Below are 26359 nucleotides of genomic sequence, written 5' to 3'. Positions count from 1 at the left end.
CTATGGTTAACTTCTCCCTCTGTCAAGGCTCCCTTCCTGTTTCCTTCAAAACTGGGCAGGGCACCCCTCGGCTTAAAAAACCCACTCCTGATGTGAATGACTCAATAACTTCCGTCCCATCACTAACCTACCCTTTCTTGCGAAGATCACAGAAAGATGTGTAGCGAAACAACTCTCTCGTCATATCAAGGACAATGATCTTGACAATTTTCAGTCCCGCTTCATTCAAAACTGCAGCACTGAAACAGCCCTGCTGCAAATGATTGATGACGCGATGCGGATACTCGATTTGGGGGGGGGGGGGTTTGTCTTCTAATTCTCCTTGACCTTTCTGCAGCCTTTGACACTGTCAATCACAACACTCTCCTCAACACTCCTCAACAGAGAATGGGCATGGAGGGCACTGTGCTTAAATGGTTTGCCTCCTTCCTCTCTGATAGGTCCCAAATGATCAAACTAGCGAACAGTCTTTCATCTCCTTTAGCGGTAGGTCAAGGTGTTCCTCAAGGCTCTATACTTGCACCCACATTGTTCAATCTCTATTTAGAACCATTAGGAAATCTCCATAGTAAATCCGGGATCCACTATCATCTCTATGCAGACGACACTCAAATCTACCTCAAGGTTGCCTCCACTCACAATCTCTTCATCCTAAGCTCTACTCTCGACTCCATTCAAAACTGGATGTTAACTCATCAACTGATTCTGAATTCCTTCAAAACTGAATTCTTCCTCCTCTCCTTCTCACTTTCTCCTCCCCCGGTTCAATCATGGATGGATCAAATAAATCTACTTAACAATAAACCCATCTTTGTCGACAGCGCAAAATCCCTTGATGTCATACTCGACAAAAAACTCAATCTAATCTCCCACATCAATTCCATTGCAAAGTCTGCTCGATACCAACTGCGCCTTCTTTGGGGGGTGTGTCGCTTCTTCCAGGAGCAATACCTTAAAACCCTGGTCCAATCGCTGGTCCTCTCCAGACTGGACTACTGCAATTCTCTTCTTACTGGCCTCTCCAAATCCCACCTGTCCCCCCTTAAAACTGTTCTCCATTCAGCAGCTCATTTCATATATGGTGCCAAAAGAAGCGACTACATCACACCCATTTTATCCACCCTCCGCTAGCTTCCCATCGAGGCAAGATTTATCTTCAAGACTGCCTTTATCACCCACAAAGCCTTGCACTCTTCCTCTCCTCGCTACCTGGCGAGCAAACGGAAACTCTCTGGAGGCTCTAGACCATCACGTAATGCGGAAAATGTACTGCTTGAACCCCCCACTTTTAAGAAGGAAAGAACGATGGCCTAATCCTTTTCAAGCAACGCAGTGAGAATCTGGAACTCACTTCCGCCTCTGTCCGGACCACCACCTCTTCCCAGGCCTTCAAAACTGACCTCAAAGTTCTCCTCCTTCAAAGACATTTCCAAATTTAATTCACTCCCTCTCTATTATCTGAAGGAAGTCCTTCCATTATAGGTAATTCTATTCTCCATGACTATGGAAGTGCCTTCCCGGTGTGTTCTTGTGGTTTGAGTGTCTGCCATTTATTGCAGTATTATCCTTCTACCTGTATTTTGTACTCTTTTGCAACATGCACACGTCACTTTTGTCTTGTAACGTATTGTTGGCTACCTCTTGCATTTTATTTGCTTTTGATACTCGCACAAGTCCCACCATTGCCTACGTAACGTTTGTTCTTGTGTTTTGAGTGTCTGCCATTTATTGCAGTATTATACCTATAATTGTACTTTGTACGCTTTTGTAACTTGCACACGTCACCTTTTTCTACTGTAATGTAAATGGGCTTAGGAAGTGTGGGGGACGCGGGGGACATATCCCCCCTAGATTTTGGAGTGGGGGGGACACGGGGACAAGGGTGGTGGGGACGAGGGGACAAAAGAATTTCCCCTCTCCCTTCTGTTATTCGAAGGGCCATTAGCGCGCGAAAGCGCTACCTAATGGCCCTGTACTTGACCTGTGACCTCACCTGCCTGCAGTCAAAGAGGCCACCCCCCCTGTCCTTTGTTATTCTGCAGTAAGGCTTGGCTAGTCTGGGAAGGGCAGAGAAGGAAAAAAACTCTTTTCCGTCGTGCCCAGAGAAGACGAGGACAGTGTCCGCTTCTCCTGCTCTGCTCTGGCAGCTTCCCTCCTCTCCCCTCTCTCTCTTTCTTTATTCCTCCATCTCTTTCTGTCTCTGTCTCACTTATCCTTAAGTGCTGATTTCAAAAGACAGCTGTTACATACTCTCTCTTGCCTCTCCTTTTCTTTATTTGTTCCCCCGTGAAATGGATCCAAAAACGAGCAGAACCCTTTGGTTGGAAATGTCCTCATTTTCTGACAGGGTTCTATTCCAAAGTACAACCTCGGGACGGAGAGAAAAAAAGTATAAAAATAAGAAAAATAATTAAATAACCAAAGCAATACAGAGTAGTCAGCAGACAGGCCAGATTGCTATTTACACCCATGCACCTTAGCGCTGCTTTACAGAGTTTTCCAGTGAAGCGCTACTTTCTTTTTATCTTCTTCTTTGAACAACATTGTTTTCCCAGAGTGGGGAGGTGCACCATTCATAAAGGGACTGCAATACCTGGTTGAGGGGTGGACTGGAAAACGTTTAATATGAGCGTTTTCAAGTGTTTTAAGTATTTTAGCCTATAAAATGTGTACCGCAGCTCTGTGTTGAGGGATTTGGTCTTTTTTAAACCAAACTGCTTACATTTTGTAAGGATATAAGCAATGGACATTGAAACGGGTCCCTTCCTGATCCTGTAGTCAAGTCCTGAACTTTTCAGGCAAAATCACTTACTGATTTCTGAATAATAAGTTTAAAACTGTTAAGGTAACCATGTTGTTCCTGCTTACATTTCACATGCTTTGCTCATCCTTGCATTCAGTGTTTGCTTTTTACAGGGTGTTGTTACATTTTTTCAGGCAGCATTTTACTCTTGTCCAATGCATAATTTGAATTGAGTCTCAGCACAATTGGGTTGTAGCTGAAGGCAGTGCCAGTTTCTCCCAGTGGGGCAGTATGGTGTTCAGTGGGGGAGAGGATGTGGCACTCTGGCCAGAGCTGCCAAATTTGGAACTGGAGCACCATTTTCAGCCTTCATGACCAGTCCACCAGACCACACTCCTGACAGAGCTCCTTCCGATGCTACACCTTAGAAGGCCCGATAGACCTTAGAAGCCTTGGTGTCTTAGCACCAGCAGGTGGACCCTAACGGTGGCAGGTGTGAGTTACCCTTGAAGGCCGGTCCACCACAATCCATGCAGTTCACCTCCAGTCTTGAGACCAGGCATATGAAGAAGCACACACTAGAGCCACAGTGACTCTGTCACTGAGGTCACAAGACCCTTGAGGCCAGTCCACCTCGTCCATTGATACCTCCATTGGACTTTTTCAACACTAGTAGTGCAACTTACCAGGCGTTGGTAATGTTGGATTTGCATGCACATTAAACTTAGAGGGTGATTATAATGGTTGTGGGACTGCCACATCACCGCGTCGTTGACAGTCCCACCACCATTGATGACTGAATTACTGCCCGCCATATTACAATGGCGGGCAGTTCCCCGGCAGTCAGAGAGACCGATCACCACACACACTTCTCCCTTCCATAGGGAACGGAGAAGACTGGGATCCTTGTGTCTTGCAGAAAGGAGAGAAAAAGGTGTATCTGCTCTTCAGGAAGGATATACAATGCAGAAAGGGCCAGAATAGCCACTCTGGCATTTCCTTTGTGGGCTGCAAGCTAATGATGCTTAATTTAAGTTGGTGTCTGCAGGTGAGGCATAACTGTATTCTTTGTTAGAGACTGGTACATTATTTAAACCATCAGACTGTAAAATCGAACAAGAGAAAGGTATCAAGAGTTGTTGGCAGAAGGAGGAAGGGAAATATGGAAAACAGAGGAAAAGGAGAAAGCAAAGATGAGAAAGAACCTGGAAGAGGGAGATAATGTGGAAGGAGAGTATGTTGGTGGATAAAGGAGGCAGGAGAGGAAATCAGATAGACAGCCTTGGTATTCAACAACCCAGCTCCGCCACGGATTCCCTCATTACCACTCTTTAATAGTGCTGCTCAAGTCTCCATACCCACTTTCTCAGATGCATTTAATTAGTTATATAGCACCACTCATACCAGTGCAGGGTGTCAGCACTTTACATCATTCACACTACACAGAGGCAGTCAATCATAGGTGTGTAAATCTGTGTAAAGGAAATGGTAAATAAAACTACAGGGTGTAGGAGTCACATGTCATCCATACTTGTAGACAGTATTGTTTAAGAGTGCGTAGTCTGGATGTTGGAAAGTGGGTTAATAGTAGGGGCAAATGTATATCTGTCCCTGGCAATAAGGACACTACCTCAATATATAGCTCCGTACTGGTCTTCGAAAATTATTCTCATGCTCAACCCTTGGTAGCTTGGCTGTGAGCAGGTATGTTAAGCATTTAAAAACACCAATTCAGTAAATAATTAAGACACAACACACAATAAAAATCCAACACCAATTTATAAAAATACAAAATATTTTTCTCTTTAAAATGAAAAAAATCCAATGTAGGGAACCGGGAATATGACTTTTTAATAATTTCGCACGATATAGCATATAGAAACGTATATCCCTTTTTGGTACATCTGGTCAAGCTGGACCTGCTCAAAGTCAAAGTTTCAGGCCGACCACGATGAAGCCCTGCGGGTCTACTCCTTGCGGTAGGTCTCGGTCAAAGTTTTTACCTTCTGACTTAGAAACTTTTCTGGAGCTTTTCTTCACAGGGTCCGTGAAGCTCTCAGCCAGCCCTGATTCGGTGAGGGTTCACCGGCTTGCCTTGCAATGAACTCCCAGTCAAACATATGGAAGTCCAACCTCCGGAGCTTTCCAGCGGTACGACCTAGGGATGCAGGCTGGCACACAGTTGATGGTGGGTGGCTTGGCTCTCATGGTTGGCCTCGGTTACCTTTTCTAAGTTCGGAATTAGAAATGTTGGCAGAGTTTGTTCTTGCAAGGTCCCTCAATGCTTTTCACTAGGCCGGATTTGGTGAGGGTTCGCCAGCTTGGGTTTCCGCCTATGCCCGATCAAACTCTGGAAGTCGGACCCCTGGAGCTTTTCAGCGGGAGGAACCTGGGCGGCAGGCCAACTCATGGTTGATGGTTGTCGGCTTGGCTGGCCAGAGTGAGTCGGTCCACTTATGGAGCTTTTTACCAAAGTTGCTCCAAACTTCTCCAAACCTCTGGAACTTCTTCCTGAAGTTTTCCAAAGGGTCTCAAAGTGTCAAAAACGTACTCCAAGTGTCTGGAATCTCCAAGGTGGTCCTTGAAATGGACTTCAGTTACCACAATCCACTTGGACAAAACCCCTTCAAATTCACTGGTAGTTCTCCAGGCTGGGGATTCTTGGTGGTCCAGGTGTGCTCTGTTAACCTTCAGCTTGCAGGGAGTCCACTCTTTAGTCCTTTTGAAGCAAGGTAGTGTATAGGACTGTAATTCCAGACTGTGCAACAGGCTTCAGTCCAGGGCCTGGTTGGTTCAAATCAAACTCCTCAGCAGGGACCCTTCTACTCCAAAGGTTGAAGCAGCATCATCAGAGAGGCTTTGTCCCTTTCAGATACTTATTCCAAGTTCTATGGGTCAAGAAGGTGGACACTCCTGTCCAATGAGGTGCAGGGCAATGCTCCAGGGTATGACCACATCTTCTAAAGTGTGGCATTATTTTCCCAAATAGAGCACAATTTCTCTAAAATTCATCATGGCTGGTTTTCCAGCAGAGGGAGCAGAACTAACTAAAAAAGCCTACAGGATGGCTTCATCTACCTAGGTCCACTCACCTTACACCTGGGAATTCCTCCTTAATCCCCCCATCCGGCTGTGGGAGAGGTGTAAATGAAAGTAATTTTTCCAGTTTGTCTCCTTCTCTTAAAGAGCGTTGTTTACTACCCCTCCCCCTGGCTCTGGCATTCCTATGCCCAGCAACCTCTTCTCCCAGAAAGGCCTCCTAATTATAGGGGTCATTTATCACCTCTTCAAACAGCCAGTCCAATCCACCTACCTCTGGCAAATCAAGGCAGGGCACTAGAGGGCTGAATTGTGGCTTGCAGACAAGAAAGTCTTATAACTTCTTGTCTGTATATTTTAAAATAAATTCAGCAGTACCACATTGTTGCATTTATCATTAACATTCTTCTGAGTCCTTTAATACTAGTTGTATGGCTTTCCTTTATCTAGTTATTAATTAATAACCACTTGCAATGTTAACCTATGGGCTGGGGATCTGCAATGGAAAAATTAACTGGACAATTTTTCCAATACCATTGACTATGTAAGGATCCCAGGGCATATAACACTCATTTTATAAGGGCCCTCCTTGTGGATACCTGACCTCTAACCCCTGGGACACCTAGGGGAACTCCTGGGGATACCTAATATGCCCCAACATTGTAGGTTATCAATTTGTAAGTGCCCCAAACCCAAAAGTCAAGATTGGGCACAATTTTCATTTTAAAAGCAGTCCTCCAACACGGGCCTGCTTTTAAACTGACTTCAGACTACAGCAGTGCACACATGCAAGTGCAGGAAGGGATGCTGGCCTTTACCCCACTATGCCCTAATATATACGAGGGAGTTAAAGGTAGTTTCAATTCCCATGCCCTGTTATGTACTAGGGCCGTATAGGAGAGGTCATGTCAATCATGGAGGTACCCAACCCATAGTGCACCCTAGTGTATGTAGGTTTTTTACTGTATTTGGAAGTTTCTCTTTCAACATAGCACTGGCCCTGGGCCTGGTTAGTCAGAGGCCAGGGTCAATCAGAGTGAGGTACCACCAGTACAAGTCAGCAAAAAGTTAGGGAGTGCCCAGGGCACAGATGGCTTGGCAACACAAGAGAAGCACAAACCCAGCATTTAAAACATAACACCATGGTTGGGGGTTCTCTTTAATAATCATAATTGATTTCCATCCTAATGAACCCATTTTCCAACCTTAGGATAATGAAAGACTGGGTAAAAATCATAACGTTCTAATCTATACCTTGCAGTTTTCATGCAGCTCTTTGATGACTGTTAATAGCTCACTGTTCAATGTTAGGATTTTAACTCATAAACTGCAAATAGCAAAAGAATCTCTCAGACAAAAGCAGTAACTCACTGACCTATTTACATTATATGCATTTTGTGATCTGCCTGGTACACGTTCTTTGCCGCAGGCATATTAACACATTGTGGCTACCTTACCATGAGTTAAAACTTCCAGTAGTCAGACCTCTGATCTCTCTCAATAAAGATCATTAATCACCGAAGTTATCTTCATATTTTTATTGTTGCCCGAAAATTGCTGGAGACCAGGAACGCAGCAGCAGGTACTTTTCAAACCATAATGCACTTGCAAACCTGACACCCCTACCCTAAGTCAGCGACCTTTGTTTGCTTGGTGCATGAAGATGCAAGATTCATAAACATGTTTTTTTAACATTTGGTCTGATTACAATATGAATGTAAATAACAATAAAGCATACATGCAACTGTGACAACATGCCTGCTTTTCTCAATATTTCACTTCGAAAGTATGCAATTGTATTTGTTTAACGGGCGGTGATTTGTATAGGGTCAATAGAAAGTCCACATGGTTGTCCCTGTCCCCCCGCCCAGAATTTTGGTGTCTCCTACGCCCCTGGTAATGCACCGTTTGCTACCTCTTGTATTTTGTTTGCTCATAATTGTCACTTTTGCCTCATGTAACGTAACGTTTACTTTTGTAATTTGTTCACTTGTAATTTTCTACTCGTGTATCATTACTGTTCATATTGTGAAGCGTTCTGACACCTTCGGGTGAAGTCCGCGTTTTTTTAAAACGCATAAATAAATAAATAAATAAATAAATCCCCATGGACCCAAAGCACCTTAACAACCTGATACTGGCTGAAGATACCATTCCCCACCTTGTTATGGATGGCTCTACTCTTTTAAATTATCTATCAGACAGTGACATCTAGTGGCCGCCAGCTCCATTTGTCAAAATAGCCATAAGAGCTCTGCTGACAGACACATTAGAAAGCTTACACATATGCACACGACAAGGCCTGAGTGTTCCAGAACTATGTTGTAGCTACTGGTAAGAGTAAATTGGGTCCAAGTAGGAGTGGCTTAACACTTGCTTAGTGCAGTGTGTGTGTGGCAAAATAAATCTAATCAAGTGTTCTGTGTGTGTGTATGTGTCACAAAATAAATCCAATACATTGATGCTTGCAGGTCCAATGTAAGTACATTAAAAACATTTACATATCTGAAATTGCTCCTCCTGAAAGTGGGAAATGCCATTTAATGAGAAACACTATTTATATTTTTTGCAGGGTTTGTGTTTTGCAGGCGACGTAGTGGTTGCCAAGTGGCCGTTGCTTATGTGATTTACATTTCCTGCCAGTTCTGACTTTGCAGTCCGATTGATTACCTATTAACTGTGTCAGTTGGCTACATTAAATGCTGGTTTAGAACGTCGTCACTGCATTAGATCACATGCCTCATTAGTATCTATAAATATAAACATGTTTTAAAACAGCCTTGTGAATTGCATTACTGTGCAGGAGCTGGTATATGCCACAATACAGTCAATACATTTTGGCCCATCATAGTCATATCAACACAATTTAGCTGAGCTGCACTTATGTTCAGTGTGTATACAGGGTGGTGCTAGGGACATGCACTCAATAAATGGACAAAGCCGCTTGATTGCACTCACCATCAAATATCACTCAAAGTATCACACATAAGGCAAATACATGTCACACATAAACGCAAAGAAAACCCAGAAAAAGGAATCAGAAAACGTGGCACCTATGCATTGCTTGATTTTGTTCAGGACAAAGTGTCACTCGTCATTGAATGTCACTCATAATTACACTGAAATTATGAAAATATCACACATAAGCAATCTGAAACCTTGGCAGCTATGGGACTGGAGACAAATTCTCCTAGGACCATCAGGTCCACCGGAATACACAGTATCGAAGCTTCCACACTATAGCCTAATCAATCTGATACATGCAATTACCAATACATGGATTAGTACACACAAGATACACAATATGACATTACAGACACTCTGGGGTAGGTGGGTGGGATAAAGGCGGGTTATTGGGAATGCCAAATGATGATCCTGATTACTGATTACAATGTACTATTATACTGCATGTGACATAAAACCGAACAAAAGTTGTTTAAAAAATGTATTTATATTTTGATACTATCTTATTCACATATTGAAATATAAATATGTCCTATATTATTTGCAAAAATGATTTAATTAATATTAATAATAATAATTAATAATATATCAACTTGTTGTATTTCTATCTAGGACCCTAATTCGATATTCCCGATTCATGCCCTTGTGCGGTTATAATTAATAATATCCTTATAAAGGCATAAGAATCATATCCATATTCAGTAATAGCCCATGCAGTCCAAAGCACAGCACGGCTACTCCCATCGACTCCTAGAAAGCACAACGCGTTCTTTAAACAAACCAAGCCTCCAGCAGCCCGGGAAATTCCCCCCTGCTTTTGTTTTGATTTGAACAAGAACTCCTGGAGTCCAGAAAGAACTGTTAGTTCTTAGTGACGTCTTATGTCCAACCTTACGTCAAACCCGGAACCTTTCAGGTATAAAATACCAACAGTTGCCTTAAGCAAACACACTGTGGTTTGGAGCAGAGCGGCTATCTACTTGCCCGAGAGCCCAGCTGATGCGAGAGCCCACGGAAGCCACCCCTCCCCTTTGACACGCTGGAGAAGCTACTTTTTCTCACGCTGAGAAAATCCAGCTCCGGTGTTCCCGAGTCACCCTTGCGGGTTGCTGGGAGATCGAGTCCTGAAGAAAGAGATACCAGACCTCCCACATTCTATTACTAAGGTACGGAACTGACTAAACCCTTAAAGAGAATTCTTGATTCAGATCCTTGGCAAAAAACAATCTTAACCAACTTAACTTAAACTGCTACTTACTTACTCCTTCCCAAGTATTAGGCTTAGGTTAGGTACATCGGGGTAAGTGTAGTTAGAAGCACCAGTTGGGTACGTTAGTCAATGGTTTTATGCATGTATATATATTTTATCTATTTTAAAGTATCATATGGCTAAGAAACCATATCTATGCTTTTACAGTATTATTTCATAATACTACTTTTACTGTACGCACTTTACTTCATAATAAGTATTGCAATTGTGGCAATTCATTTCTCTTGCATGAGAAAGAAGACTGCTCAATAAAATAACACCTTTCATTGAAAAACGCCCGTCTCTCTATTTCGCAGCACTCTGGTGACACTAAGTATGCACGATGTAATGGCCTTAACCACCACGGCAAAACTAATATGTTTCTAACCGAGGTGACACCACCCCCTGCACTCCGATGCTAAAAGATACTACAATAGGAGTCTTTTTTCTTTTACTCACCACGCTCACCCAGTGTGGTTAAGCTTTCACCATTAGCGATTTCTTGCTTACATGGTCACAAGGAGATAGGATTGGGTGCGCCTTATAGGGGGCGCAGACCTCCACCTTCCTTGTTCTTGGTCCTGACGAAAACCTGGCACATTCATTTAAGGTTGAAACATGTAGACCAGATCACATACATAGATACTTTAGGTCATAACTACCCTTACAGTATCTCATCACTTTTTTTTTAACATTGTCCAGTTGCTTGTAAATAAAATGTATCTTCAGTTAAACCAGGACAATTTTTTGCACTTTACACCCACAACCTGCTCCACTGTAATTCAGGTGTTGTAGCACATCCTGGTGGCGTTAGGTCATCAGTGTGGACCCCGATAATGAAGCATGTCACCACTAGGTTGGTGAGTGAGGGTTTTTTTACAAAAGGATACATCCCTTCCTTTTGTCTTCTACACACCCCATTAGGAATTTTTCTGATTCTCTATGGTGGTACTCCTCCATTTGTTTAATTAATTTCTACTGAACCTCCATGCCCAGATGGATCAGGAGCCCCCCCCCCTCCCCCTCAGTGCCTTGAGACCCTCATGGGCGAATAGCCACGCTAAACAAACTCCTGCTGTGTTGATTGACTCCTGAGAGGTGTCACCTGAAGTTTAGGGATAACCAGAAGCAATCACTCCAGTCTTGGGTGGATTTTTTGGATACTTCCTGTAAGGTACTAAATGTTTGGGTGAAGGGCATAGTGAATGATTATGGTAGGCCTTATAATCTGATGAAGAAGGAGCACATACTGAGTAATTGCTTTGCAGAGTTATGCCAGCACCTAATTGATTCCAAGCTAACTGTATCCAGAGAGCTTGGGAAGGAATCTGACGTATGGATCAGTACCGGAGTATGAAAGAAGGCACCAGTAGGGGGAACCCAAGAAAGATGGACAGTTCTCTAAAGGCTGCCAACATAATTTTCAAAGAGGAAAGTACCATCTGCTTTTGACCTTAGAAGGAGATGGAGAGTAGTGGGAGGAAACCCATGGGGTCTTACCAGTGCCATGACTGTCTCCATTCAGGAAGGGAGGTGCCTTCTGTCACCAAAAGAAGCAGCCCTCCACTGGTGACACCAGGTATTGCCAGTGTAGTGCTTGGGGGAGATATCATCTCATTTAGTTTTGGGAGCAGTGCAGAGGTTACCCTAATGTCCTAGGGCAACAAGGAGATGGTACCAGAGCTCATATCCCTGAATACACTAAAAAATACAGATCGTGGCTTACCATGGATGGGCTGAGGGTGGAGGCTTTGAGAGACACGGGAGCCAGCATGACTACTGTTAGGTGTTCTTTGGTGTATTCATAGCAAGTAGTCCCTGATGTAGTCCCCTAGTTATGACAGCGGACAACCAGGTTACTACTACTGAATTGTCTGCTGGGGAAAGACCTGGAACATACCACCTGGAAGGAGGTGAAGCTCTGTATCACATCCTGAGATGTTGGGACTGTCTGATTGAGTGTTTATAATGACACAGTTCTTGGCAGTCCGTTAGGCAAGTCACAAAGACTTGGAGCCTGAAACAGTGGCTCAGGTGCCTTCCAGGAAGAGAAGTGGCAGGGGGTCTGGTACCGAAAACTTCCACAGTACAGGAGGAGGCTGACGCTGATGGAGAGGCCCTGGTACCTGCAGGCGAAGATATTTTTGTGACAATCCAGAAAGATTGCTAATCTACATTGGGGACAGAGAACTTGAAACTGAAATTTCTGCTACTTTCTCTTCTACAGAGATCACCAAAGGTAAACCTTTCAAGATGCAAGGACTCTCACCCCCCAAGGTGGAATGAATCATCATTGGGTACTGCACCACGCTAGGCTTCAATGCCCAAAGGGTCCCTCAAACGGGAGCTCTTTGGTGGGGATCATTTTCCTGCCCTTGGTGAGTGGTAGTGGTTCAGCAGTGAAAGCGAGTGGTGAGTGGAGTGAGATATAAAATTGTCAATTGATAGCCACGGTGAGTCTTTTATTTTATGTTGGTGATCCATGGCAAGCTTAAAAACTGGTGTGGACCAATTGCTCTTTACTCGTTCATTGCTATTAGTATCTGGTGTACATGTTTTCCACCATGATGCCCGAATGGGTCAAGTGACATTTCTTTGGGACCTAAACGGATGCACCTTACTATATTTATGGGTAGCTCAGTCTATATTTTGTTCTACATTTAAATCATATGTGTGCAAGGACACTGCTGAGTCTTCCAAGGGTCTGGGAATGGCATGATAAGGTAGGGTCATGACTTAAAATGACGGGGCAAAACTGAAAGAGTTGTCACTCTTCTCTATTGTTCTGTCTCTTCGCTGCTTCATCTGCTCTCTCTCTCGTTCTTTTCTTCGCTCTCTCTCTCTTTCCTTCTCTCCTCGACTTGTTACCATCAGTTCTATCTCTCACCCATCTCGCTTTTCCTTCTCATCCTCGTCCAGCCCCTTTTGAAGTCATTCTCTCTATGTGGCACTCTCTTCCATTAGATATTTATGTCTCTTTCCCTGTAAGTTCCTATCTCTCTTTCACTGACCCTCTATTTTGCCAGCCATCCTCATTCTATTTTTTCCATATCTCTTCTTCTCATCTTCTCTGGACTCCACTTGGTGTCGTTTTTGCTCTCTCTTTTATTTTCTTCTCTCTCGCTCACTCCCTCACATTGCATTTAATCACCTCTCTGATCTTCTCGCTTGGATTTTCCTATGTAAATCCAACGCCTTCTTGTTTCCAGTTCCAATCTACCTTTTCTTTCTCCTCATCTCTCCTTCTGTTTTATCTGTCCTCAACCCCCCTCGTTACCTTTTTTCCTCTCTCTAGTCAATTTCTCTATATTTCATCCCTTCCCTCAGTCGTTCTCCCGTTTGCGTTTCCTCTCTCGTCCTCTGCCTTCCGCTCCTATTTTTCCTTTTTTCACATTGTTTCTTTCCGTCTCCCTTCCCGCTCGCCCCATCCACCCCTCTCTTTCTTCTATCCCTCGCCTCCTCCCGGCCTTATTTATGAGGCCTTGCGTCAGTTTTGCGCCGCCGGTGCGTCACTTTTTGTGACGCACCTGCGGCGTACAAAATGCGCCTTGTTGCGCCATATTTAAAAAGTGACGCATCTAGGTAGATGCGTCGCTTTTTAAACCCCTGCGCCACATTATGCCTGCGTCAGGTATAATGTATGCAGAGGGGGCGTTCCCCCGCAAAAAGCCTCGTAATAGTGCCGCAGTGAATTCTATGAGATTTCACTGCGTCACTTTTAGGATGCTGTTGCGTCAAAATCTTGCGCCTGCCTCACAGCAGGCGTAAGACTGACGCAAGCCCTTTCACATGGGCCTTTCCTCATGTGAAAGGACGCATTGCTGGAGTTGCGTCACTTTTTGTGACACACTCCAGCAATGCGTCACTTTTGCGCTTACAGATGCGTCAGAAATACTGACGTATCTGTAAGTCCTTGCGATAAGATGCGTCATACATTAAATATGACGCATCATTGGTGTCGCAAGGAGTACGCAGTGAAAAGTGACGCATCGCTGTTTTCACGCAGCGATGCGTCACTTTTCATAAATGAGGCCCTGTATATTTTCATCAGGTGAGCCTCAGGAAGCGGTCGCTGGCTCCGTAACCCTGGTATGCACCCCAGGCCTCACACTGTCTGCTCTGTTAGTGGAGTTTTACTGTGAAGGATCACACACACAGTTACCTCAGGCCACACCATCTGGCGGGCAGGTGACACCTTTATCTCACTCCAGACACCCTTGGTAAAGCCCCCTAAGCCCGCCACCTTAAACCCTCTCCCTTTCACTCGTGGATTTATACTTCTCCTCACACGTGCGTCACGTGTCCCTTTCACTCGGACACTTAAATCTACCTTAAATAGGTGCATCACGTGGTGTTCAAATATCTTGATTCAGGGTGCAGAGCAACCAGGAGCATTTGACGACCAGAGGAAGCAGACAAGAGGCCTCGGCACAGAATCTATTGTTTTAAGATTATACATCTGGCCAAGACTGGTCTTTCTCCGTGAGCAAATTTCTTTCCCCCCATTAAGACATCGTGATTTTCTGCTCTAGGTAAGTGCTTGGCACATGAACACCCTTCCTTCTCTGTTTAATTTTTTAATGAAATAATATAACACAGGTTGGGGAGAAAAACGTGTGGTCTAGTGGCAAAGATATTTCTTTAATGTTCTGTACAACACATGTTTTTATATTCTTGATATAGTTATATATACAAAAGTTATTTGCCAAAACAGTTTACCCTTGCGTTTTATTTACAGTTATTACAATTTAATCGAACTTGGTTGATCTTGTATAGACCTCGGAAGGATGAACGGTCGAGTCTACCTTAGCAGGATTCGAACCTACAGATTACACACAAACACATATATACCTCAACGGTAGCAATAAGCACTTGACTCGCAGAGTTATTTCAAGTTGTTGTATAAGCCTTAATAGTGATAGAAAAATATCGAACGGTGACTTACGCGCAGAAAAACAATAATCAGAGATTGTCTTTAAAATACAAAATGCTACTTCTGCATTTTGACCGCATTGTGTGATCTTCGGCAAACCACTTTTACTCACCGGCTTGTTTCTATGGTTGACACTGCTTTTCATTCTAGTATTGAACTATTGAAATTGTAAGTGTACCTATACAGCGTTTACAAACCCCGCACGCGACATTGAAGCTTTTTTAATGCCAGTGCACGCTACCCCGGAACCCAAGATTAGTAGTTTAGTAGGTTTGCACATTTTTTTTCTTGTGCATTAGTTGTGTTAGGTAGGGATGCGTGCTGGCTCCTAGTTTCTTCAACATCTTCACCACAGACCTGGAAAAGAGGCTATCAGAAGTTCAAAGTGCCCCCCCCCCCTCCAAAAGAGAGCACACTGCAAAACAAGAAGCATGCAGTATGCAGATGACATCATTCTATGCAGCCAGACAGGAGTGGGCTTACAGCGCCTGATCGCAAAGCTGCTGGAATATACTGAGGAGCTGTCTTGTCCCTTAATTATAAAAAAACAAAGGTCATCCGATTTTCATCAATTACAGGGCAGAACAGAAATAAACACACGTGGTATGCAGCAGGAAACATCGTAGAGCAGAGTGCCTCCTACAAATATCTGGGAGTAGTGTTTGATTCAAGATTTACACTTAAAGATCACGTAACAAATAGAAAAGCTCAGGTAAATAAACTAGTTTCGCTTTAAACTTGTTAAAATCAAAATTAAAGTGTCCATTAAATTCCCATCTACTAAAAGACATTGCTGCCAAGGTTCTCCCAACCCTCACTTATGGCTCCAAATTATTCAAAGGTCAGGATACAAACTTCCTGAATCTCCAACAATCAGGCTTATTCAAACACATTCTTCGGATCCTGCAGTTTGCATCTCAAGCACAAGTGGGCCTGGAATTCGGGTTATTAAACCAACATCCGGTTAGGCAAGCGGCAATAATAAAAATGTATTGGAAATTAAAAGCAGCACAAGAGGAACCCTTACAGGGGCATTGCTGGACCGAAATGAAGAACCAAGCAAAAGGAAAAAAAGATTGGTACACAGCACTTGAACAAGCTTTAACAACTCTTAACATGCATGATGCTTGAAATACCAAATACAGTTTCACCCCATTCAAAAAAATAGTCAATAACGCGTCAAAACAAAAAGGTTGGATAACGGACAAAGCCGCCCTAGCAAAGAAAAAACACGGTTGGATGGTTCTATCCTCATACGTGGTTCGCACCCCTCAACCGTACCTGGTTCAACACATAACCCCATCAATGCAGCAATTGTTACTTTGGATCCGGTTGGGAGCATTCAGCTCAAAAGATCACGTTTCAACGTGGAAACAAACATGGCCAACCTCGCTTTGCAGACTTTGCGGCCAAGCAGAAGAGACTCTGATTCATTTACTGTTTATCTGCCCAACTGTGAATAATTTGAGACAGTATTATTTATTTCATGTATCCCGCACCTACCAAGTTAGATCATGTCGACCAGCTGTAATGTTATTGCTAAACAGCCATTCGTTACAGACCTTATGCAGGGCTGCTAGATTTTTGCAAAGAGTTCGCACATTATTGCAAAAATCAAACAAAGAGGGTGCACACTGACGCCTCGATGCACACAAGACCAACACATCGTATTTGCATATTTTATCACATATGGGACTCTGGTGGTGGATATAGAAGGACGCATAAGGCACAGCAGAGAACCATAGTCTCAAGTCGATTTTACCTATGAACTATATATCAAGGCTCAAAGGTAACATCACAAACACAGTGAATTGCACTATATTTAAGCATCAAATAATGTAATGTACCATGCTGCTCAGCCCATTTTCAGACACCATCATTGTTACAGTGATACTACACTTGCATCTTTGTACATGATTTTAGGTATGAAATTGAGGACCATTAACCTCGATTAATCGACTAATCTATGGTTCATATTGCATTTTTGCACATGCATCCGGATACACGTTCGGTCAACATTTAGTCTACATATACACTTTGTATGCGTTTACAGTTAATACTTACATCGTAGACTTTGCACATGGTTTTAGATAGGAAACAAGAATGATTACTTCTGCTTTTCTTATCTTCTCTTTTCTTTTACTTTCGCTAATTGGATGATTTTTTTAAAACAAAATTGTAAAGGTTTTAATTAACTATATGCAGTAAAATATATTTGACTCTCAGTGCTGTAAAGTGTTGCCGGAAAAAGGTAGGCAACATCCCACGTCACTAAACCAAGATTAAATCCTTACGTTCTATAAAGCAGCTCTGACTCATGAAAACAGGTATAGAGGTGTGCTACTCTCTACCCACATCTGCCTAGGGAGAAGGAGGCCTACAAGTGGGCTGCCATATGCGACAGACTGTGTGCTTTACTGATTGCTTGGGAATGGCTTCTTCGAAGAGGTAGTGGCCACAGTAACCCATCCCAGGAGTTAAAATGTACAATGAGCTTGGTTGTTTGTGTGCTTTTTTGTTCTCCTAGATAAATCAGTGCCATTGTGGTACAATCAGTGGCTACCCATATTGACCTTAGACCAATCATACTACCAGAGATGGCATTAACGCTACAACTGCAATGGAAAAGGCTCTGCAAGTCAGACTGCCTGCTAATATATACGCAACAAGCAAGGGACAACAACATGGGAATCCTACAGTAACCTGCAAGGAAACGAAAGTAGAAATTACAACTGACGAAAGTAGCATCGCGCTTATGACAGTTTAAGAAGAGCAGGGCATATCACTCGCTGCAGACAATATTTGGACATCATTGCAATAATACAGTATTGGAACAAAGAGATGTACAGCACAGATGAGCTAAATTGACAACCAGAAAAGTTTCCAAGACCCTCAGCCTTCTCCCTTTTATACCTGGTTAGGAGTGACATTTATCAGGGGGCGCCATGTCCTCTTGAAAGAGGTTCGTGCCATTATTTTGGTCTCCTTCGATGTAGCCATCTTCTTGAATTGTGCCCTGAATTCTCAAGTTAGGAACAAAGCTGGAGACTTAGATCTTGAACCAGCAAACTCTGGAGGCCAAAACACTAGTGCTTGCAAGACCCAAGACAGCACTCATGACGAGGGGCTGGAGGCCTCATTCCTAGTGACATCACACAATTGATACAATGTCTGCTGCCTGGATTACACTATACAAAGTACTTTTCATGTTAAGTGACGTCAATTAAGTGTTTGACGCCACCAGGAGCATGCAGAGGCCATGACGCCTTATTTTGCAATGGACAATGTGGGATTCATAGTGCTTCATATAGATGAGGTTAGTGATGATAACGGGTACATCCTCCCACCAGTATCCGCTTGGGTCCACTTTTGAAACTGTACAATTGATCCCACAAGAAATATCTCAGCAGTGGGTCTTACTGAGTGTCAACGAAGAATCCTCTAAAACTACATTAAGCCTGGAAGACTATGACAGGGATGTTGACTCGGGGCCATGTGTCCCACAAAAGCCTCCACCTACATGATCAAAGCTGCTCTGAATCCAGCAATTCAGGACATGTATAATCCATTGGGTACCATCATGAGCCCGAGTAGTGGCCGTTCCTAAAGGATCAAATGTTTATGTGAATATCTTACGGAATTCTAAATTGGCCATGTAGCCTCGGAATACTCAGGGCTGGGAAAATAGGATATAAAAATGTGTTCCGAGTCCTTAATATTATTCTAAACTACACTTTTTAGCGCTTGGGAGGAGGTTAATCTTCAAAACCAGCTTAACCAAATCCCCCCCATGATGTCAGACAAATATATAAGGAAAGGTAGAGTAATATGATTATTCAGTTACTCATAATAAGGTAAAGGTCCCAGGTGTTTCTTGGTGATATAAGCAGGACCGTGAAAGTATTATGGCTATTTAACAGGAGAGCGATTTTGCAGACACTTTTTTTGGAATCCTGATCTTTGAATACTGATTTAATGATGGGCTTTCAAACACCTCATGAGAATCTGTGAAAAGATTCCTGATTGCAGTTTTGGTTTGACAAATTTTAATGATTGGAGGACAATTTAAAAAGCCGATTTGTTAGGATGCATATAAAGTAATTGCTATAGTTTCTTTTTAAAAAGGGGAGAAAATATTTACCTTTCCTTGCTTTTTCCGGCAAAATAAAACAACGTTGCCATTTTAAAATGTTTTATGCCATCCTGCATATGAAAAGAAAAGTATAATTTATTTTTGGTGAATAACTAAAAGTTCTTGATGTGATTGACCTAAATATCAGCAATAAAATCATGTTACCAAATTTTCGTGGTAAAATATGGTGGACAAGAATATCATGAAAGTTAAGTTTCAATTGGTAAGCAATGTTTTACTATGCTTAACTTCACATATATGTACTTTTGATGTATGTATCTTTGCACAGCGTAGATGTGGAGTAGAGAAGTCTATACTTACCTTTTTGCAGTTACCTTCTAGATAAACTTGTCCTTGATATTTTTACCACTTTATTTTGGACACACAATCTTTTTGTCTCCGATATTCTGTCAGACAACCAGTTCTTGAATAGGGTGATCAACTGGCATGGGTGCAAATTCAGGATGATAAGTGTAAAAATTCAGGACAGAGGAAAAAAAATTCAGGACAAAAATTCAGGACAGAAGGTCAAAATTCAGGACAAAACTTCTGGACAAAAGTTAAGTTTTACAGATACATCAGAGAAAGTTGTGCGATAGTATAGAAGTAAGTAAATAGACCATCACTTGAGCACTAGTCAAAATAAGTTTTGTGTTTTTTTGGTGTGCGTGCAGCTTTGGGTAACTGTGCAGGTCTTTTTGAGCTATTTCAAATGACAATAATCTATTTATATGGTTACTGCACTGGGTTGTCCAGTCTTATATTTTGTTTACAACTCATGGTTCTGAGCAGGCATGTTTGGTGAGAGAAGTGGTCAGGAAGATCTGCTCGGAGAGAATTTGTTACTAGCATCTCATATCTGAGTGCCATTGTGAGATGTATAGCGGCACAAATAGGTGAACTAAAGGGAGGATGGCTGTGATGAACCCACTATAGGGAACGCATTATGGGTGTTTCAGCAAGTGGAACTTAAAATATGGAATCTGACTTTGATTATGGGAGGTAGTTGCACTAGCTGACGGAAGTCACAAAGGTGCTTTTCCCTGCAGCTTTCTTAAAGAAGGCACTGTCTATACACTATTACGTAGTTTATTTGTGACGCCTTGCCTATTGCTACAAACACAATATACATCTCAAGCACAGCTTATGGTACTATGAGGCTCTCCCTAAAACCTTACACCTAAAACCAAAACATTCAAACATTTATAATTACTAGTGTAACATTCAATTAGCAGTTGGGTGTCACTCAAAAATTCATCTATTAATTCTTTCATCCATCATTCAGTCTTTCACCATTCATTCTGTCCTTCCATCTGTGTGTCCATCCATATCCAAAACGTTTTAACCATTTGCAAACCTATCTATCATCTATCCTTCCATCCATCATTTCACTCATCTATCCCTTCATTCACCCTTTCACTCATCCATCCACCCTTTCACCCAATCCATCCTTTCACTCATCCATCCACTGTTCCACCCATCCATCCATTCACTCATCCATCCGACCATTTACCCTTTAACCCATCATTTCACTTACTCATCCATCCACCCAGTCACTCATCCGTCCACCCATTCACTCATCCATCCATCCTTACTTTCAGCTCTCCACCCTTCCTTTTAATCATCTATGCATTCTTTCACTCATCCATCTTTTCATTCTTTTGTTCACTCATCCATGCACCCATTTGCCCATCCATTCTGACAATCACCCACCCATGCTTTCACTCATCCACCCTTCCATCCTCCCTTTCTCTCGCCATTCCCCTTTCACTTAGCCACCCATCCTTTCATCCACCCTATACCCATCCATCCACCCATCCAGTTGCAGACAGAAGAGGACCATCAAGAACTTCAACCTCAATGTAGTTCCTAAAGCAATGGATTGGGTGGGGTCGGGGAAGGTTCCCTATACCCCTGCACATAGGCAATCTGAAAACTTGGCTGTCAAAAGTCATGGATGATGCACAATGCCAGGACACGAGGTGAATGTGACATGGTGTTGTTTTCAGAGCTTTAAATGGGATGAAAAAACTAGGAGGACTTTCCAAGAGGCGTGTCTGATGTAATGAAGGGCGTGACTTAAAACACCTCAGCGAAAAATATGTGCTCAGCTGCCGGCCAACTGGTATTTTGCTCTTTCTATCATTGCATCCGGAAACATTAGATATATATAAAAAGCCATGACTATTGGCTTGGTCAATGGATGTTAGTTGCATAAAATAAATAAAAAAGCAGCAACTATGGCTTCCTTTTATATACTAATAAAAATGCTTCAGCTCTGAAATCATGAGACTGTGTAAGAACTATAACCTTTTCTTTTTAACTTTGTCCTAGCCCGGGCAGGAGGAGGCCACCACATGCTGTAATAGCTCAAACTGGCCCATTGTCATTCTGTATGTGACATTCAGCAGGCACACAGAATGACAATAGGGGGGAGGAGGACTGCTCCGAGGATAAGTGCTAGGCGGCCCCATCAGGAAGCTGAGGCCTCTCACAGGGGAACAGCTCTGCCTCCTGCAAGGCACAAAATTACAGACAAAAGCTTCCGTAAAATGGATCCTCACAAAGGACGTGAGGTCCAAATTATGAACGTCTGTTAAATTTACAGACGGTTGCTCAACCTATTCTTGAAGAGAAACAGTTTGTCTCCTGCTTGTAAAGACCAGGATTGCCTTGCTTGAACCTGGTTTGGATTTTGTTGCGTGCACTGCATCACTAAATGCGATGCAGTGCGCGCAACGAAATTCGTTTTATTTATTTATATGTTTACTTACCTGTTAAACTCCGTAATCCATACATTACTACCCCCCCACCCTGCCCCTCCCCCTCCCCACGTCACCGCCCTGCAGGAACTCCTACTAACGACCGCGGCTGATGTTGAGTCACAGTACGAAACTTGCATTTGGTGTGCTACGTGTCATGCTTACTTAGGATTTAGCTTGCTTGTTTGGGTGTTGTGTATAAGAAGCATTGAGGCCCATTTTTGGATTGTTGTGTTCAGTTCTCAGTACCTAATGTGGAGTAATGCGCCAATTTTTGGAGGTCTTCTTTAGCATGGTGTATCCCTTTGTTGAGGCTACCAGCTGCTTGTTGTGTTTGGTTCTGGAGAAGCTTTTTGGAGTTTTGTTTGTGTCCAGTTGGGAAACCACTTCCGTAGTGCTGATAATTCTGGGCCGGGTCATATGCAGTGTTATGCCACAAGACTGGGACAGCTTGTTACTGGGATGTCAAGTCCAGTTAAGAATGTCTTCCCTAGAGAACTACTACTAATTCAGAGGGCCACATCGGAAGTATTTTGTTTAGTCTGAAACAGCTACGGTTAGTGGAGGGTGTTTCGGTGGGGCGGAGAGGCGGGGCGGGGGAGGGCCAGGGTGGGGGGGTCTAAAAACTGGAGTATGGATAATTGAAGGTAAGTAAACAATTTAATTAATAAAACGAATTTCGTAGCGCGCCCTGCATCGCAAAATGTGATGCAGGGTGTGCTACGAAATTCATTTTATTTATTACATTGTTTACTTACCTTCAATTATCCATACTCCAGTTTTTAGCACACTACCCCTCCCCCGCCCCACCGAAACTTCCTCCATGGGCCGAGGCTGGTCTGAAATTGTTTATTTTGAGGGCTGCACCTAGTTTTGGTTCTTGTGTCTGACTCTGGGTATTTTGCTGGAGTGCTGTGTTCAGTTTTAAGGGACTCAGCCAGAGTAGTTTCTGTATTTCTGGAGAAATCATTTGGGGTCTTGTTTGAAGTCCAGGGCACGTCATCTAAAGTACTGCATCCCATCCTTGAGGTCACCTCTGACATATTTTGTTCGGTTTGAAAGCTACATCTGGGGTTATGTGATTTCAATTGCCTAGTGTGATATATTATCAACAGTGCAATGGGGTCCAAAGTGAGCCTTGTTCTTCACTCAACAACAGAATTAAGCCAAGCCGTAAACTCCTTTACTCCCATCAACCCAGCCAGCATGCATAGTAACTTGCTAAAAAAAGCTCTCTATATCACTTCAGTGCATCCTCCATGCTTTTTTTCTATCCCATTCGACATTCTGTCCATGGTGCGTATATTAGGGCCTCATGCTTTTACTCCACTCTCATTCAAACATCAGGCAAGTGACTCCTTTTTCTCCATTGCTAAATACATTAATTGGTCAGTTTGCATAAACTTTTTCCATCTCTTGGCGTTATCCACCTTACTTCCTAGAGTATATGGTGGCTGTGTCCGGAGCCACATTGGCACCTCACATACTCTAATGCAGCCTGTAATTGCATTTATAGCTCCAAATAATGTTGAGGCTCCCAACACTAGCCGGACCATATATATATATATATATGGTCTGGCTAGTGTTGGGAGCCTCAACATTATTTGGAGCTATAAATGCAATTACAGGCTGCATTAGAGTATGTGAGGTGCCAATGTGGCTCCGGACACAGCTATATATATATATATATATATATATATATATATATATATATATATATATATATATATATATATATATATATATATATATATGACCAGGGACTTTGATAGTCCGAAACGCGTAGAGTGGGAGAAAATTTCCATAAAATAAATCAGTAGAAACCAACATGAAGTGGCGCACGGCGTCTTCTTGATTGAGGATCTTTGCTTTAAACAAATACAGCGAGGCTGTCCCATTCCTCGCCGCCAGCGCCAGCTAAAAGTTCGCTCCCCCCGCTTGGGACAATTGCTCGTGGAATATATATATATATATATATATATATATACCGTGATCTACTGCACTTTATTGCGTAACTTGCACAAGAACATATGTAAATATTGCTTGGATATGTACATATTGAATGGAAATGTATCTTATGGTATTTAGACCAGGATGAAATGTTGCATCACAACGTATCAAAGAGCCAACAAATGTTAAAAACGCTATTTGCACAGATTTGTAAAAATAAGAGCACTGTCACTTTAAAACTGCATCACCAAAAAGAAAGAAAAAAATGTCAAATGTTGGTATATAAGAAACCAGGTGACCATCTACTGTGTCATGTGATCAAGGTACGTCAGTACCGAAACGCGTAATGGCCGACTGAGTAACAGCTCAATAAACCGACAAACTTTTTCACCTACTTGGGTCTGTGCTCCATGTGTCTTTTCGTGAGGAGAGAGCACCTGCATCCTGCTTGCAGAGTGGAGTGGCAGATATATATATATATATATATATATATATATATATATATATATATATATATATATATATCCTGCTCTAGTTAAGCCACACCAGCACTCAATACTGTGTGCCTCCATCTTATTCCAGCCTGTCTTTGATATGGTTGTCTAGGAGCCTTAGTCACATCTTGTGCGAGAAATTAGAAAGTATGATATTGTGTCAGGTACAAGACATCACAGATGGTACCACATGACCTTTGACCCTCAGCCTTTCCAGTAAGTGATGTCACATTACATTGACCTTGATGACATCACAATAAGTGACATTACTGGTGTTCAGAACTCCTTAAGTAAATGTTTAATAAAGGAAAACAATAATCATTAACAGAGATATAGCCTATTTTAGACACCACTAATATTTAGGCCGTTATGTTTTCTGTGTTTATTTTTTGTGTGTATTTTAGTGGTGTTTTCAAACCTTTTGAAATCAGTGCTTATCAGTGTTTATTCAGCGGTCTATCCCCCAAAATAGACAAAAACTTTATTTTCCCAGTGTTTGCAAAACATTTTTTGCAGTGATTGGTATGAATCACATATTTAATTTAAAGGAAAGGTAATACAGAGTATGAAGTGTCTTTCCATTAGCAGTGTGTCCAAATGACTTGAGTTAGACCGTGTTACACACATATAGTTCAATTCCAATTCAATTTTATTAAGAATTTGGATCTCTAATGAGGTCCACTTAAACATTCACACAATTATTATATAAATTCACATTACAATATGAACTCAGTTCATTGCCATTGTAAATAGAATAAAATATTAAGCCTAATAAATTCCAGAGTAATTGTATCTAAGTTCACTGAAACACAGAGTTTATACCTATACAACAGCAATATTAAATTCAAACTAGCCCGTCAGTAAAGAGACGTGCCCTTTCATTGCCAATTCTCAAGGTCTACAAACAAAGGGGAACAATCAATAGCACCGAGTATGCAAAAGGAGACAGGGGTATTCATTAATCTACAAGGGACATTTATTTAAATGCATATGCAATTTTAAAGATAATAGATTACAATACAAGATCGACTTCACAGTAAATCTAAATTAAATAAAGTGCAACATACAGCAGCTAAGAATTATAAACAAAATAGGTTCTGAGGAAATAACTGAAAATTTTTTGACTAACAAATGTTTTTCCCTGGCAATGACTAATAACGGCAAGGTATAATTAAATTTTGTGCAGAGTTCATTTAAATAGAAGCAGAAAAATATGTAAACATTAGGATAGTATACAATATCAGCTTTAGAATAAGACCAGTTTTTAGATAAAGGGCGTCGTATAGCAGCAGAAAATTGTGAACCAGACGGAGTTCTAAAGAACAAGTTAGCAGATTTATAATTAAGGTTTTATTTTCACTTAGCAACAGCAGTTAAAAACAGCAATAAGAATGGAGACCAGCATTAATAAGAGTAGTGACGACTAAAATATATTCATAAACTCCTTAAAAAAATTAAATAATTTTATACACACTATTTCATTTTTTGGAAAAAGAAGGAATTCACGAGCTGGTGATACATTCTTAATGCTTTTTGCAAAAACATAGATGGAAGCCATCAGTAATGAAACTCAACTAAAACTTTTTAAATCCATGATTAGTCCTGAATACCAGACAGTATAAGAGGTTGAGAGTGGGTAATAAGATGTGAGTATGAATGGGAGTGCAATACACAGACTTTCTAGGTCCCAATAGCTGCTATTAGACTAAAATTTGGTTTGATAGGTTCATTCACTCAAGGCTTAGCCAGTATATTACATTGGGGATACCAGCTATAGAATAATGAGCTACACACATTAAGGAGTTTTATTTGTAAGGAACTTTTTTGAAGGACCCACTGATAAATACTCTTTCTCATGTGACTTCTCCTTGGCATTGAATTATTTAAGCATAGAGGAGGAGTCAGTGACCTCCCTCTCGCTTCTAGAACTTAAATCATTTTTTAAAAAAAATACAAGAAGTAATAGAAAAATGACTCATAATCTCTAATTTTCATTTCTTTGAACATCATTTTAGTTTGTGGTTGTGCAGGTATTTTTCAGTGTTTATTATATATTTACACATACGAGGGCTGTTCTCAGTTTCAGTGGGTTT

The sequence above is a fragment of the Lissotriton vulgaris genome, chromosome 7, assembly GCF_964263255.1.
Source record: "Lissotriton vulgaris chromosome 7, aLisVul1.2, whole genome shotgun sequence".
NCBI lineage: Eukaryota > Metazoa > Chordata > Amphibia > Caudata > Salamandridae > Lissotriton > Lissotriton vulgaris.
The sequence above is the reverse complement of the archived record's forward strand: the minus strand, read 5'-3'. Positions refer to the sequence as shown.